Source organism: Chiloscyllium plagiosum, unplaced genomic scaffold (assembly GCF_037043375.1).
Source record: "Chiloscyllium plagiosum isolate Xiang-an unplaced genomic scaffold, Cpla_swu_hap1 HiC_scaffold_43, whole genome shotgun sequence".
Taxonomy (NCBI): Eukaryota; Metazoa; Chordata; class Chondrichthyes; order Orectolobiformes; family Hemiscylliidae; genus Chiloscyllium; species Chiloscyllium plagiosum.
Window position 1 is genome coordinate 42,149,086 of NW_028270181.1, and position 16,145 is coordinate 42,165,230.

Sequence of the window (16,145 nt, forward strand, 5' to 3'; positions counted from 1 at the left end):
CAGAAATTTAGGAGTAAACTCAACTGTGGAGGCTCCAAAACTGAATTCAGGATTTTTTTGTAATCCATGTCTGTGTTAGGTGCATCCACTCTTTGTTTTACTGATCCTGGGAGTGTTTGTGTGGATGCTGTCATCTAATTTACAACTCCAGAGAGCCTGAGCAATGTATAAAGTAAAATAAATCAACCACTGTCAACCCCAGAAAAAATATTGAATACCTCACTGTGTTTCTGAGACTAACCTGCTATTTGTGTTCATCCCTGTGTATTATCAAAGTGAAAATGTTTCAGAAGCTTTAATGTTTGTGTGATATGGAACAACAATTATCTTTGTGCTATTCCTGATGAAGAGCTTTTATCTGAAATGATGATGTTCCTGCTCCTCAGATACTGCCTGACCTGCTGTGCTTTTCCAGCACCACTCTGATCTAAACTCTGGTTTCTTGCATTTGCCATCCTCACTTTTGCATAAAATACTTATAGTTTGGGCTCAGGCATAGATACATTTGACCAGTAACTTCAAGTCTCTTTTTTCCTTTTTCTCTCTCTTACAGTAAGTCTAGTGATGATTCTAATCTTAGCTCGGGGCAAGTGTGGTTTGTCTAAAAGCACCACTCATTATCTGGTGGCCATGACAATATCGGATCTGCTATTCATTGCTTTCGAAATCGTACTTCACTGGTTTCCATTTTATTATTATCCTCGGTGTTTCCTGGACATCACTCCTGTGTGTCGTGTTATCCATGTGCTGAGCTGCTTGGCCATTGATTGTTCTGTCTGGTTCGCCGTTACTTTCTCTTTTGATCGATTTGTCGCCATTTGTTTTCGTCAGATGCAAACTAAGTACTGGACAGAGAATACTCCAATTAAGGTTCTAGTAATAATCTGTATTTTCTTTTCTTTTAAAAATGTTCCCAACTATTTTTGATTTAAACCTCGAAAGGTCATCAACAATGTTCCATGGTTCTGTTCTACCAGGTCCAGTTACTATACTGACCGCCGGTGGGCAAGTTTTCAATACTTTGAGCGATTTTTAACACCAATGCTCCCATTCACTTTTATTCTCTTTCTTAACGTTCTGACTGGCGGACACATCTCTGAGACCATTATGGTGCGTAAGGGACTCAGGGGTCAGAGAAAAATAGAGAATGACCCAGAGATAGAGAGCAGAAGGAAATCTGTGATCTTACTCTTTGCCATATCTGCAAGTTTCATACTTCTCTGGTTGCTGGATATTTTACGTTTCTTTCGTGTCGCTCATTACTTGGATTCCACTGCTTTCGAAATCTTTTCACAAGCCTCATATATGCTGCGGGACCTGAGCTGCTGCACCAATGCACTTGTTTATGTAGTGACACAGAACAGTTTCAGAGACCAGTTAAAGCATGCCCTGAAATATCCAGTTAAAAAATAATTCAATTGATGAATAAATCCAAGTAACTGAGAGCCCACATTAAAGGCAGCAGATAAAGGAATGAGGAGTCCAGGTGAGGAATGGACTGACAGGAGAAGGAGCAGCAACACGGTAACACTCCTTTCCTAACGGGCAAGGAATGGTTCCATCTGAGGAGCGAAACCAAAGAGACTGGAGGAGCAAAACAGTGGGAAGTGTTGTCAGCAATGGGCAACCGTTAATAGAAAGCTGAACAACAAAAGTATAACTGAAAGAGGAATCAGACATGCACAGAATAACATCATCCCCAGCAACCAGTTGTCAGTGAGTGAACCAGATACAAGGTCAATGACCTGGAGGCAAGTATCATCGGTCACTGCAGGCCGGAGTGGGAACAGCAATGGCAGGCTCCTGTCCTCACGGAATTCACTCATCCACTCATCTGGGCAAAACTAAATAAAAAAGGAGAATGTTCCTATTACACAGAGTAATATACTGTAAATAATCCGTGTCTTTTGATTACAGATGTATTTTCAGCAATGATTTCCTTTCTCTGGTTCCATTCCCTCCCCCCCCCCCCCGGCCTGATGCTGATATCACCCCCTCTCTTTAATTGGTTCTTTCCACCAATCAGCCGCTGTGTTGGTGGGGAATCCACGGCCCAGTCAGAGGGCTCAGTGACAGACCGGATCCGACACTGGGGAATGGGGTTGGATGTGGCAGATGAGCCGACCCCCCTCAGTGCTACCACGAGAAGGTTTTGTGGCTCTCACTGACTCCATTGGGCTCAGTGGGAACTGACTCTGGGTGAACTCTGTTTGCTTGGGCCTTCATAATGGAGCCTGGGATCAATTGGAAGATCAATGGACCATCAGCAAGGATTTTGTTTCCATCTGTAAAACAGCTCCTAAAACCCAACCTTGCATCAGCTCATGATTGGCCCATCTGATCAAGGTCCTGTTTAACACTGAGGTAAACCTCCTTCACTGTTCACTACCCCACCACCACATTTGGAGCCATCTGTCACCTTACTAACCATCGGAGACAAGCAGGAGGCTGGAAGAACACTGCAAGCCAGGTAGCATCAGGGGGTGGAGAGGACAATGCTTCGGGAGTGAGGGTAAGGGGAGCTGCTGATAAAGTGGTGAGGGCGTGGGGGAGGGTTTAGGGTGGGGAGGGGACAGAGTGGTGAGGTGAACGCCGGTAGAGGGTACAGCTTGGTTGGTCAATGGGAGGAATGAATCCAGGCAGGTGGCAGGGAGGCGGTGAGAGTTCAATGGAAGGTTTACACGGAATAATGGTGACCCAGGGCGAGTTAAAGACTGGAATTGAATTGAGGGGATTAATCTCACTTATGTGCAGAGTAACAGTTACCCAGGAGTGAGTTCTAGAAACTGTAGCCCCACAGCATGTCACACAACTGGTCCTTGTTGAAAAGCTTTTCTGAACTGACCAAGCCCCATTTACACTTTCCTATCCTTATATCTGCCCTCATGTCTTTTAAATGTTGTAATTGTACTCCCCTCAATTACATCCTCTAGAAACTCCTTCCATACACATACCAGGCTCTGTTAAAGATTTACTCCTCAGGTCCCTTTTAAATCTTTCCCCTCTCACCTTAAATCGAAGTCCATCATGGTTTGATAAATCTCGATAAGATCACCCCTCAGCCTCCAGTGCTCCAGGGGAAAATGTCCCAGCCTCTCCTTATAACTCAGGCCTTCCAGTTGGGGGAACATCCTTGTCAATCTGTTTTCCACCCTTTGCAGTTTAATAACCTCCTTCCGACAGCAGGGTGAACATGATGGTATGCAGTCCTCCAAATGTGGCCTCACCAATGTCTTGTACAGCTGTAACTTGACGTCCCAACTCCTGGGCTCAGTGCTCTGCCCGATAAAGGCAAGCCTGCCAAATGCCTCCTTCACCACCCTGTGACCCTGCCTACCTGTGGCATCACTTTCAAGGAACTATGTACCTGCACCCCGAGGTCTCTCTGTTCAACAACACTCCCCAGGGCACTACCATTAACTGTGTAAGTCCTGCATATGCACACTCTCTCTCACTCACACACACACACCCTCACTCACACACTCGCAATCCCTCTCTCACATGTACACTCTCTCTAGCAAGTCTCCAAGTATTGATGCCCATGTAACTGTTCTCTGATATATTTCTTACACGGATTGGTTCCCTAATCACATTTGTACATTTTGGGGTGCTGAACTGAAACTCCTATTTCCTGATGCTTGCAACATTTCTCCTTTTTATTGATTCCCTGCCCCTATTGTCCCATTTAGACCTGCTCTGTTCCAATTCTCTAATGTATTGGCACTCCCACTAATTTTCTAATGCAATGGCACTGTGTACCAAACCCATCTACTGAAGCCCCACCAGTTCTCCGATTTACTCATACCCCGATACTCATTCTTCCATTTACTGATGCCCAGCCCAATTCTACTATTTAGAGGTGCCCTACTCTAAATCACCCATTTACTGGTGCCAGGCCCCAATTCTCGTCCCACTGTGCACCAGTTCTTCCATTTAGTATTTTCTTACAACAATTCTCCCATTTAGTGGTCCGCTGCCAGAATTCTCTAATTTTGGCGTGCCCTGCATCAAATCTCTGAATTACCAATCCTGCACAAATCCTCCCTTTAGTGATGAACTGCACCAACTATCCCATTGAATATTGTCTGACCCCAATTCTCCCACTGAGTTGTTGACACCAAAATTGGAGGTGTAGTGAACAGCGAAGATGGTTACCTCAGATTGCAACTGGATCTTGATCACATGGGCCAATGGGCTGAGAAATGGCAGATGCAGTTTAATTGAGATGAATGTGAGATGCTGCATTTTGGGAAAGCAAATTTTAACAGGACATACACTTAATGGTAAGGTCCTAGGGAGTGTTGCGGATCAACGAGACCTTCGAGTGCAGGTTCATAGCTCCTTGAAAGTGGAGACGCAGGCAGATGGGATAGTGATGAAGGCACTTGGAATGTTTCCTTTATTGGTCAGAGCATTGAGTACAGGAGTTGGGAGGTCATGTTGCAGCTGTACAGGACATTGGTCAGGCCACTGTTGGAACGTTGCGTGCAATTCTGTCTCGGAAAGATGTTGTGAAACGTGAAAGTTTCAGAAAAGATTTCCAAGGATGTTGCCAGGGTTGGAAGATTTGAGCTATAGGGAGAGGTTGAACAGGCTGGGGCTGTTTTCCCTGGAGCGTCAGAGGCTGAGGGGTGACCTTACACAGGTTTATAAAATCATGAGGGAAATGGAAAGGATAAATAGACAAAGTATTTTCCCTGGGGTTGGATAGTGTAGGTGGGTGAGAGGTGTAGGTTTATGGTGAGAGGGGAAAGATATGAAAGAGACCTAAGGGACCTTTTTCACACAGAGGGTGGTACATGTATGGAATGAGCTGCCACAGAAAGTGGTGGAGACTGGTACAAATGCAGCATTTAAGAGGCATTTGGATGGGTACATGAATAGGAAGGGTTTGGAGGGATATGGGCCGGGTGTTGGCAGGTGGGACTAGATTGGATTGGGATATCTGGTCGGCATGGACGGGTTGAATGGGTCTGTTTCTGTGACTCTATGACTCTAAGTACTGAGGTACAGGAGTACCTGACCCAATAATGGTCTTTGTCTCTGTCTCACTCTCTCACATACGCACACACGCAGTTACTGAGGGACAAGGGATGACAGAATAATATGAGCATCTTCAAATATTAAAGCTTCGTGAGGGGTTGTTGGGGATAGTGTAGAGGGAGTTTTACTCTGTACCTAACCCTATTCTGATGCTGCCCTGATGGGGATACAGTAAAGGCAGCTTTACTGTGTATCTAACCCCATTCTGTCCCTGCCCTGAGAGTGTTTGATGGGGACAGTGTAGTGGGATCTTTATTCAGGAACATAGGAAAAGGAAGAGGCCATTCAGCCCCTCGAGCCTGTTCCATCATTCAATGGGATCATGGCTGATCGGTGGCCTAACTCCACATTCCTTCCTTTGGCCCATATCCCTCAATATCTTCAATGAACAAAAATGTATCTCTCTCCGATTTAACCTGAACGACTGATCCAGCATCCACTGCTGTTTGTGGAAGAGAGTCCCTCTCCCACCTTTTGTGTGTCAAAGTGCTTCCTGCCATCTTTCCTGAATGCTCTGGGCCCTCATTCTCAGACTCTGCTCCCTCTCGGTCTAGAATCTCCAACCAGTGGGAATCATTGATCTAGATCGATCCTGTCTCATCCTGTTTATACCTTGGAGGCTTTGATCAGATCACCCCTTAACTTTCTCAATTCTGGAGAAAAATGGCCTCATTTGTCGAGTGTCCCCTCAGAATGTAACCCCTGAGGTTCAGGATCATTCTTGTAAACCTCCATTGTGCTCCCTCTCTGTACTCCAACCTGACACCCACACACGTGCTTGCACTGAACTCCATCTAACACAGCTTTGCCCATTCACCCAGTCTATCAATATCCCTTTGTAATGTTAAGGTGCCATCTGCACTGTCTACAATGCTGCCTAACTTTGTACCTAACGCCCGTGCTGTCCCTATCCTGTGTGTGTTTGTTAGGAACAGTGCAGAGGGATCTATACTCTGTATCTAACCCCAGGCTGCACATGTCCTGGGAGTATTCGATGCAGAGAATGTGGAGGGAGATTTACTCTGTATCTAGCCCCATGTTGTCCCTATCCTGGGAATGAAGACACCATTGGCTCAGAGACAGGATAGAGGGGAATGAGGGTTTCAAATTGGAGGGAGCTACAGGCACGTACAAGTTGGGAACTGTTTTCAGTAAAAGGCAATTGATCCCAAATCTCCTTTCCCCCGCTCCTTTCCCTTCCTCTCGTTCCCCCATTCCAACCCCCTCCTCCTCCCCCCACCTCTCCTTCATCCCATTTCTCCTTCACCTTTCCTTCTCCCCTGTCCTTTGCCCCTCTCTCCTTCCCCTCCTCTCCTTCCCCACCTCCTTCACCCTCCTCTTCCTCCTCCTCCTCTCCTCCCTCCCCCTTCTTCCTCGCCCCCTTGCACTCCTCTCCAACCCCTCCCCTCCTTCACCGCCTCCTTCACACACACTCTCCGCTTCTTCCACTCCCTTACTCTTCCTCCTCCCCTCCCCCCTCTCTCCTTCCCTCCCTCCTGTCCTCCCCTCTCCCTCCTTCCTCCCCATCCTTCCCCCACTCTCCTTCTCCTCTCCTACCCCCTCCCTCCTTCCCCACTCTTTCTCCTCTCCTTCTCCCCCCTATTCTCCTTCTCCCCTCCCCTTTTCCCCTCTCCTTCCAACCCTCTCTTTCCCACCCTCTACTTCACCCTTTCCCCCCTTCCCCCACTCCTTCCCACCCACTCCTCTTCTCCGTTCCCCCCTCCTCCCCTCCTATTCTCTCTCTGCCTCTCTCCTCCATCCCCCTTACATTCTCCCTTCTCCTACCCTACCAATTGCCTCCCCCTCTACTCTGCCCCCATCACCCCTTCTTCCCCCTTCCCACCCTCTCCTTCTCCTCTCTCCTTCCATCCCTGCTCTCCTTCCCTCCCTGTTCTTCTTCCCTATCTCCTTCCCCTCTCCATTCGCCCCTCCTTCCCGCTCCACTCCTTCCTTCCCCCTCTCCTTCCCTCTTTCTTTCCCCCTCTCCTACTCCTTCCCTCCCTCACACCCCTTCTTCCCTCCCTTTTCCCTTCCCCCTCTACCTCCCCTCCTTCTCCCCTCTCTTTACCCCCTCTTCCACTCCCTCTCCTTTCCCCTTCTTCCCCCTTGTTCCCCAATTCCTATATCTGCCTCCTCCCCTCTCCACCTTCTCCTTCCCCTCTCTCCTCCCCCCTCTCCACACCTCTTCTCCTTTCCCCTCTTCTCCTCCCTCCTTCCCCACCCACTCTTCTCTCTCTCTGCTTCTCCCCTCCAATATTACTTTCTCTCTTCTCCTACCATACCAATCACATTCTCCCCTCTACTCCGCCCCGTCCTCCCTCTCTCCTCCACCTGCTTCCTCCCCCTACCACTCCTCCTCTCCTTCCCGTCTCTCCTCCCCCCCTTCACGCCTCTTCTCCTTTCCCCTCTCCTTCCCCACTCACTCCTATATTTCTGCCTCTCCCCTACATCCCCCTTACTTTCCCCCTCTCTCCATCTCCTTCCATTCCTCCACGCTGCCTCCTCACCCCTCTCCTTCACCCCTTTCCCCTTAACTCCTCTCCATCCCACCCTCCTTCCCCCTGTCCTTTCCCCCTCTCCCCTTCCCCTCCAATCCTTCCCCCCCACCATTCCCTACCCCTTGCATTCCATCCCCCGCCTCCAACTCTCCTTCCCTCCCTCTCCTTTCCCCCTTCAATCCCTTCCCCCACGCTTTCGCCTCCTCTCCTTTGCCTTTCAAATAGTGCTGTCTCTTTCCTCCCAAGGGATCTTGCTGGCCACTTGAAGATTCAAACAGTGAAACTTTGGGATCAGGCGACCTCTGAACAAAAGCTTTCTCCAGAGTGGACACGGTCCTGAGACCTAGTCGACAGGCTGCACCCCGAGGGGGCCCACATAAGTTGTGTGTTTATTTACCCCGAGGGTGAATCTCCTCTGGGCGGCCCTGGGTTTTAGGGGCCTCTGGTTAACTGGCTCCTGTCAGATTGCGGCCCTGTCATTTTTAAAACAGATTTGAAGCCTGGGGCTAAAATAACTGGGGGCTGGGATTTGGCACAAACGCATCAATCCCCAGTGAGTGTCTGACAGACAGGACTCCCCAAGGTGGTAATTAAAACCTTAAATGAGAAACTCGATCTAAAGACTTGTTCTAATATCAGAGTAATACTACTTGTGGGATCTTGCTGTGTCTCAAACCACCTGCAGAGTGGCCTACATTGCAACAGTCTCTCCCCCCGAGGAGGGGATTTGATTTGGGAGCTGAAACGTGGGCGGCACGGTGGCACAGTGGTTAGCACTGCTGCCTCACAGCGCCAGAGACCCGGGTTCAATTCCCGACTCAGGCGACTGACTGTGTGGAGTTTGCACATTCTCCCCGTGTCTGCGTGGGTTTCCTCCGGGTGCTCCGGTTTCCTCCCACAGTCCAAAGATGTGCGGGTCAGGTGAATTGGCCATGCTAAATTGCCCGTAATGTTAGGTTAAAAGGGGTAAATGTAGGAGGTATTGGTGGGTTGCGCTTCGGCGGGTTGGTGTGGACTTGTTGGGCCGAAGGGCGTGTTTCCACACTGTAAGTAATCTAATCTAATCTAGAAACTCGGACGATGAAGAGACAGAGAGAATCCAATCATTCTGCCGTGAGGAATCATCAGACAAGAGCTGGAACCAGAGAGAGAGAATAATCAGAAACCGTCCTGTCTCCTTGTTGTTCATTTACACACAACACTCAGACACACCCACACACACACGCAGACGGAAAAGAATTGTAGGGTTCAGGCTGTCTCTGGGATTTTTACCATAAGGGCGAGCTCTGGGCTGGAGGGGGGGAGACAAAGGGGCAGAAAGGTTGGAGAGGGAGTTGCTGCATAGTCTGATCCCACAGATGATACTGCCTCCGTCACTCACTGCAGCTCCCATCTACATTCCCGTGTTCTCTCTCTCTTCCCTACATCTTTCCTTCAATCCCCATCTATCTCCATACTTCCCATCTCCATCCTGTTCATGTTCCCCTGGAGATCCCCTTCTTATTACTCTCTTCCTCCTCACTCTTTTTCCTGGAATTATTTAATCGTTCAGTCTTTCCCAATCTCTCTATCGCTCTCCCTCTCGCTCTCCCTGAGCTTTTTCTCTCTCCCTCCGTCTGTCCTTTTCTCTCTCCCTCCCTGTCGTTCTGTCTCCCCCCCACCAGGTATTTGTTTATTCTGCTTTCTGACTTTCATTCTCTTTGTCTTGTTCTCTCACTGGGTTTTATTCTAACCACCATCCCCCCTTCACCACAACCTGTCCCCCTCTCTCTCGCTCTCTCCCCCCATTCTCCACTCTGTCCCTGTCCTGCTGTCCCAGAGGGTGACTTGGACTCCATGCCATGTGGGGGGAGGGAAGGTGATGGGGTGGGAAGGCGATTGGGGGAGAAGGCGCGGGTGGGAAGGCAATAGGGGGGTAGAAGGGCTATGGGGGAGGGGTGGGAAGGCAATGGGAGGGTGGGATGGCGATGGAGGGGGTGGGGATGGCGATGGAGGGGGTGGGAAGGCGATGGGAGGGCAGGAAGGTGATGGGGGGCGTGGGAAGGCGATGGAGGGGCGGGAGGGCGATGGGGGAGGAGGCAATGGGGGGGTAGGAAGGCAATGGGGAGAAGGCGATGGGGGTGGGAAAGCGATTGGGGAGAAGGCGATGAGGGATGGAAAGGCGATGGGGGAGAAGGCGATGGGGGGTGGGAAGGCGATGGGGGGAAAAGGCGATGGGGGGAAAAGGCGATGGGGGGAAAAGGCGATGGGGGGAAAAGGCGATGGGAGGAAAAGGCGATGGGGGGAAAAGGCGATGGGGGGAAAAGGCAATGGGGGGAAAAGGCGATGGGGGGAAAAGGCGATGGGGGGACAAGGCGATGGGGGGACAAGGCGATGGGGGGACAAGGCGATGGGGGGACAAGGCGATGGGGGGACAAGGCGATGGGGGGACAAGGCGATGGGGGGAAAAGGCGATGGGGGGAAAAGGCGATGGGGGGAAAAGGCGATGGGGGGAAAAGGCGATGGGGGGAAAAGGCGATGGGGGGAAAAGGCGATGGGGGGAAAAGGCGATGGGGGGAAAGGCGATGGGGGGAAAAGGCGATGGGGGGAAAAGGCGATGGGGGGAAAAGGCAATGGGGGGAAAAGGCAATGGGGGGAAAAGGCAATGGGGGGAAAAGGCAATGGGGGGAAAAGGCAATGGGGGGAAGGCGATGGGGGAAGGTGATGGGGAAGGATGGTGACGGGGAGAAGGGTGACGGGGGGGAGAAGGGTGATGGGGGGAAGGGTGACGGGAAGGGTGACGGGGGGGAAGGGTGATGGGGGGGGGGGAAGGGTGACGGGGGGGGGGAGGGTGACGGGGGGGGTGGAAGGGTGACGGGGGGGGGGAAGGGTGATGGGGGGGGGGGAAGGGTGACGGGGGGGGGGGGGAGAAGGGTGACGGGGGGGGAAGGGTGACGGGGGTGGAAAGGGTGACGGGGGGGGAAGGGTGACGGTGGGGGAGGGTGACGGGGGGGGGGGGGGAGGGTGACGGGGGGGGGGGGAGGGTGACGGGGGGTGGGGGGGGAAGGGTGATGGGGGGGGGGGAAGGGTGACGGGGGGGTGGGAGGGTGACGGGGGGGGGGAGGGTGACGGGGGTGGGGGGGAAGGGTGACGGGGGGGGGGGGGAAGGGTGACGGGGGGGGGGTGGGGGGAAGGGTGACGGGGGGGGGGGAAGGGTGACGGGGGGGGGGGGGAGGGTGATGGGGGGGGAGGGTGACGTGGGGGGGGGGAGAAAGGTTAAGGGGGGGGAGAAGGGTGACGGGGGGGAAGGGTGACGGGGGGGAAGGGTGATGGGGGGGGGGGGAGGGTGACGGGGGGGGGGGGGAGGGTGACGGGTGGGGGGGGAGGGTGACGGGGGGGGGGGGAAGGGTGACGGGGGGGGGTGGGAGGGTGACGGGGGGGGAGAAGGGTGGCGGGGGGGGAGAAGGGTGACGGGGGGGGCAGAAGGGCGACGGGGGGGAAGGGTGACGAGGGGTGGGGGGGGGTGAAGGGTGACGGGGATGGGGGTGAAGGGTGGCGGGGGAGAGTGACGGGGGGGAGGTGACGGGGAAGGGGAGAAGGGTGACGGGGGGAGAAGGGTGACGGGGGGAGAAGGGTGACGGGGGGAGAAGGGTGACGGGGGGGAGAAGAAGAGTGACGGGGGGGAGGAAAAGAGTGACGGGGGGGAGGAGAAGGGTGACGGGGGGGAGGAGAAGGGTGACGGGGGGGAGGAGAAGGGTGACGGGGGGGAGGAGAAGGGTGACGGGGGGAGAAGGGTGACGGGGGGGGGAAGAAGGGTGACGGAGGGGGGGGGGAGAAGGGTGACGGAGGGGGGGGGGAGAAGGGTGACGGGGGGGGGGAGAAGGGTGACGGGGGGGGGGGGAGAAGGGTGACGGGGGGGGGGGAGAAGGGTGACGGGGGGGGGGGAGAAGGGTGACGGGGGGGGAGAAGGGTGACGGGGGGGTGGGGGAGAAGGGTGACGGGGGGTGGGAAGAAGGGTGACGGGGGGGGAAGAAGGGTGACGGGGGGGGGGGGGAGAAGGGTGACGGGGGGGGGGGGGGAGAAGGGTGACGGGGTGGGGGGAGAAGGGTGACGGGGGGGGAGAAGGGTGACGGGGGGGAGAAGGGTGACGGGGGTGGGGGAGAAGGGTGACGGGGGGTGGGAAGAAGGGTGACGGGGGGGGGGACGAAGGGTGACGGGGGGTGAGAAGGGTGAAGGGGGGGGTGGGAAAGAAGGGTGACGGGGGGGGGAAGAAGGGTGACGGGGGCGGGGGGAAGAAGGGTGACGGGGGGAGAGGAGAAGGGTGACGGGGGGAGAGGAGAAGGGTGACGGGGGGAGAGGAGAAGGGTGACGGGGGGAGAAGGGTGACGGGGGGGGGAAGAAGGGTGACGGAGGGGGGGGGGAGAAGGGTGACGGAGGGGGGGGGGAGAAGGGTGACGGGGGGGGGGAGAAGGGTGACGGGGGGGGGGGGAGAAGGGTGACGGGGGGGGGGGAGAAGGGTGACGGGGGGGGGGGAGAAGGGTGACGGAGGGGGGAGGAGAAGGGTGACGGAGGGGGGAGGAGAAGGGTGACGGAGGGGGGAGGAGAAGGGTGACGGAGGGGGGAGGAGAAGGGTGACGGAGGGGGGAGGAGAAGGGTGACGGAGGGGGGAGGAGAAGGGTGACGGAGGGGGGAGGAGAAGGGTGACGGAGGGGGGAGGAGAAGGGTGACGGAGGGGGGAGGAGAAGGGTGACTGAGGGGGGAGGAGAAGGGTGACGGAGGGGGGAGGAGAAGGGTAATGGGGGAGGAGAAGAATGACGGGTGGGGGAGAAGGGACGGGGGGGAGAAGGGACGGGGGGGAGAAGGGACGGGGGGGGGGAGAAGGGACGGGGGGGGGAGAAGGGACGGAGGGGGGAGAAGGGACGGAGGGGGGAGAAGGGACGGAGGGGGGAGAAGGGACGGGTGGGGGAGAAGGGACGGGTGGGGGAGAAGGGACGGGTGGGGGAGAAGGGACGGGGGGGGAGAAGGGACGGGGGGGGGGAGAAGGGACGGGGGGGTGGGAGAAGGGACGGGGGGGTGGGAGAAGGGACGGGGGGGTGGGAGAAGGGACGGGGGGGTGGGAGAAGGGACGGGGGGGTGGGAGAAGGGACGGGGGGGTGGGAGAAGGGACGGGGGGGTGGGAGAAGGGACGGGGGGGTGGGAGAAGGGACGGGGGGGTGGGAGAAGGGACGGGGGGGTGGGAGAAGGGACGGGGGGGTGGGAGAAGGGACGGGGGGGTGGGAGAAGGGACGGGGGGGTGGGAGAAGGGACGGGGGTGGGAGAAGGGACGGGGGGGTGGGAGAAGGGACGGGGGGTGGGAGAAGGGACGGGGGGGTGGGAGAAGGGACGGGGGGGGAGAAGGGACGGGGGGGAGAGAAGGGACGGGTGTGGGGGGGAGAAGGGACGGGTGTGGGGGGGAGAGAAGGGACGGGGGGGGGAAGAAGGGACGGGGGAGAAGGGACGGGGGGGGGGGGGAGAAGGGACGGGGGGGGGGGGAGAAGGGACGGGGGGGGGGGGAGAAGGGACGGGGGGGGGGGGAGAAGGGACGGGGGGGGGGGAGAAAGGACGGGGGGGAGAAGGGATAGTGGAGAAGGGACGGGGGGGGAGAAGGGACGGGGTGGGGGAGAACGGACCGGGGGGGGAGAAGGGACGTGGGGGGGAGAAGGGACGGGGGGGGGGAGAAGGGACGGGGGGGGGGGGAAGAAGGGACGGGGACGGGGGAGAAGGGACGGGGGGGGGGGGGGGGAAGAAGGGACGGGGGGGGGGGGGAAGAAGGGACGGGGACGGGGGAGAAGGGACGGGGGGGAAGAGAAGGGACGGGGGGGGGGAGAAGGGACGGGGGGGGAGAGAAGGGACGGGGGGGGGAGAGAAGGGACGGGGGGGGAGAGAAGGGACGGGGGGGGAGAGAAGGGACGGGGGGGGAGAGAAGGGACGGGGGGGGGGGAGAGAAGGGACGGGGGGGGGGGAAAAAGGACGGGGGGGGAGAAGGGACGTGGGGGGAGAGAAGGGACGGGGGGGGGGAGAAGGGACGGGGGGGGGGGGGAGAAGGGAAGGGGGGGGGGAAGAAGGGACGGGGACGGGGGAGAAGGGACGGGGGGGAGAAGGGACGGGGGGGGGAGAAGGGACGGGGGGGGAGAAGGGACGGGGGGGGGAGAAGGGACGGGGGGGGAGAAGGGACGGGGGGGAAGGCGACGGGAGGGGAAGGCGACGGGAGGGGAAGGCGACGGGAGGGGAAGGCGAAAGGAGGGGCAAGGCGATGGGGGGTTAAGCATGGGTATGTACAAGCAGGGAAGGGAATAGTGTGTGTAAGTGATAGCTTGAAGAATGAAAGCAATACGGAGTATAGCAGGGTCTGAGTGATGTTTATGAGGGAGGCCACACATATGAGTGGAATAAATTAACAGCACCTACCTCAGGGACCTGCAGTGATGAAGCTCTCATTTGACCATAACTGGAAGAAATAACAGTAAACTGTCACAGAGTGTTAAAATACTCATTATTAAAGGTAGCGCAAGTTGGACATTGGCAAAGAGATTGTCATGGAGGACAGGGATTCAGATCCACAGTAAAGAGATCACACCAGGGCCTAACCAATGAACCACAGCAAATCACGTTAACTACTGAATTATAGATGAATGCTCAAAAATATTCACCTCTGAATCAGTGTCATTGTACTTCAATGTAAACTCTCTGGCTGGAGCTTGAAGCTGAGAAGTTAGCACAGAACTGGCATCAGAGAAACACTTCAGTTTTCATTCCTTCCACTATTTTGTAAAATGAGATGACAAAAGAAACCTGTTGAGAGACATTCAGAATAAACAAATGCGTCTTTTGGCTTGAGTGTTAAACATCCACCTGTTAAAGGAGTTTCCAAAATCTACCACCATCAGTTCAGGACAGGAATTTACAAAATGATTTGAGAGATCTAGTATTTTAATGACAAGGTTATGTTGTAGAGATAACTTGAGAGATTTGTTAGATGCATCCAACTTTAAGATGTTTTTCTAACAGCCAATTTTGTTCTTCCAAAGATTATTTGGATTGCAGAAGAATAGAATACAGGCAAGAGAAAATTATTAATGAACAGAATTAACCTTCTGTGTTAATCTCCTCAATGGCGGAGTACCTACCCAGCATTCCCCGCGGTGGTGAATACCCTCTATACTCACTACAGGCGAGGGCGGCGCAGCCGCAGTGCCGGGTTTGTCTCCGTGGGAAATGGGAAGAGACGCGCTTTTCCAGACGGTAAGGCTGCAGGAGCTGGACAGAGGGATTCAGACCGAGAATAAACCCTTCCAGAGAGAAGCGAGCACCTTGAAAAATAACTTGTGGGTAAATGGTTTGCATTTCCGAGGTGAACAGCTGCCATCTTGGCCGGGAATGTGGACGCATGCGCAGAGGAATGCGTGACGTCACGGGGCGGGGCCTGAGGATGATTCATGCAGATACTGAAAACCTGAGACTAGAATCATCGAGATGTACAGCCTGGATACAGAGCCTTCGGTCCAACCCGTCCATACCGACCAGATATCCCAACCCAATCCAGTCCCACCCGCCAGCGCCCGGCCCATATCTCTCCAAACCCTTCCTATTCATATACCCATCCAAATGTCTTTTAAATGCTGCAATTGTACCAGTCTCCACCACTTCCCCGGCAGCTCATTCCATACATGTACCACTCTGTGCATGAAAAAATTGCCCCTTAGGTCTTTTTCATATCTTTCCTCTCTCACCCTAAACCTATGCCCTCTAGTTCTGGACTCCCCCAACCCAGGGAAAAGATTTTGTCTATTTATCCTTTCCATACCCCTAATGATTTTGTAAACCTCTATAAGGTCACCCCTCAATCTCCATCACTCCAGGGAAACAGCCCCAGCCTGTTCAGCTTCTTCCTGTCGCTCAAATGCTCCAACCCTGGCAACATCCTTGTAAATCTTTTCTGAACCCTTTCAAGTTTCACAACATCTTTCCAATAGGAAGGAGACCAGAATTGCACACAATATTCCAACAGTGGCCTAACTGATGTCATGTACAGCTGCAACATGACCTCCCAACTCCTGTGCTCAATACTCTGACCAATAAAGGAAAGCATACCAAACGTCTTCTTCACGATCCTATTGACCTGTGACTCCACTTTCAAGGAGCTATGAACCTGCACTCCAAGGTCTCTTTGTTCAACAACACTCCCTTGGACCTTAAGTGTAGAAGTCCTGCTAAGATTTGCTTTCCCAAAATCCAGAACCTTGCATTTATCTGAATTAAACTCCATCTGCAATTTCTCAGCCCATTGGCCCATCTGGTCAAGATCTGTTGTAATCTGAGGTAACCTTCTTCTCTGTCCACTCCACCTCCAATTTTGGTGTCATCTGCAATCTTACTAACTGTACCTCTTATGCTCACATCCAAATCAAATCAGAAAGTGCTGGGGGTAGTCAGCAGGTCTGGCAGAGAAACAGAGTGAACCATTCCAGTCCTGTGTGCATCTTCTTCAGAACCCATTGCCCGGGTGGTGCAGTGTCCTGGGCGATAGCTTTATAACAGCTTCACCTTCAGGTGATCTTTGAAACAAACAGCAGTCTACTTGAATAC

General features: G+C 54.6%; 1 long non-coding RNA gene across 1 annotated transcript; it reads right to left on the bottom strand.

Moving 5' to 3' along the window:
* Positions 1-865: 865 nt before the first annotated feature.
* LOC148137499 (uncharacterized) lies at positions 866-14,903 on the bottom strand. The gene is made up of 4 exons (XR_015754228.1): positions 14,726-14,903; positions 14,210-14,351; positions 13,968-14,007; positions 866-1,844 (listed from the first exon to the last, which is right to left on the bottom strand). It is a non-coding gene; the product is annotated as an uncharacterized LOC148137499 (long non-coding RNA).
* Between the last annotated feature and the right edge of the window lie 1,242 nt (positions 14,904-16,145).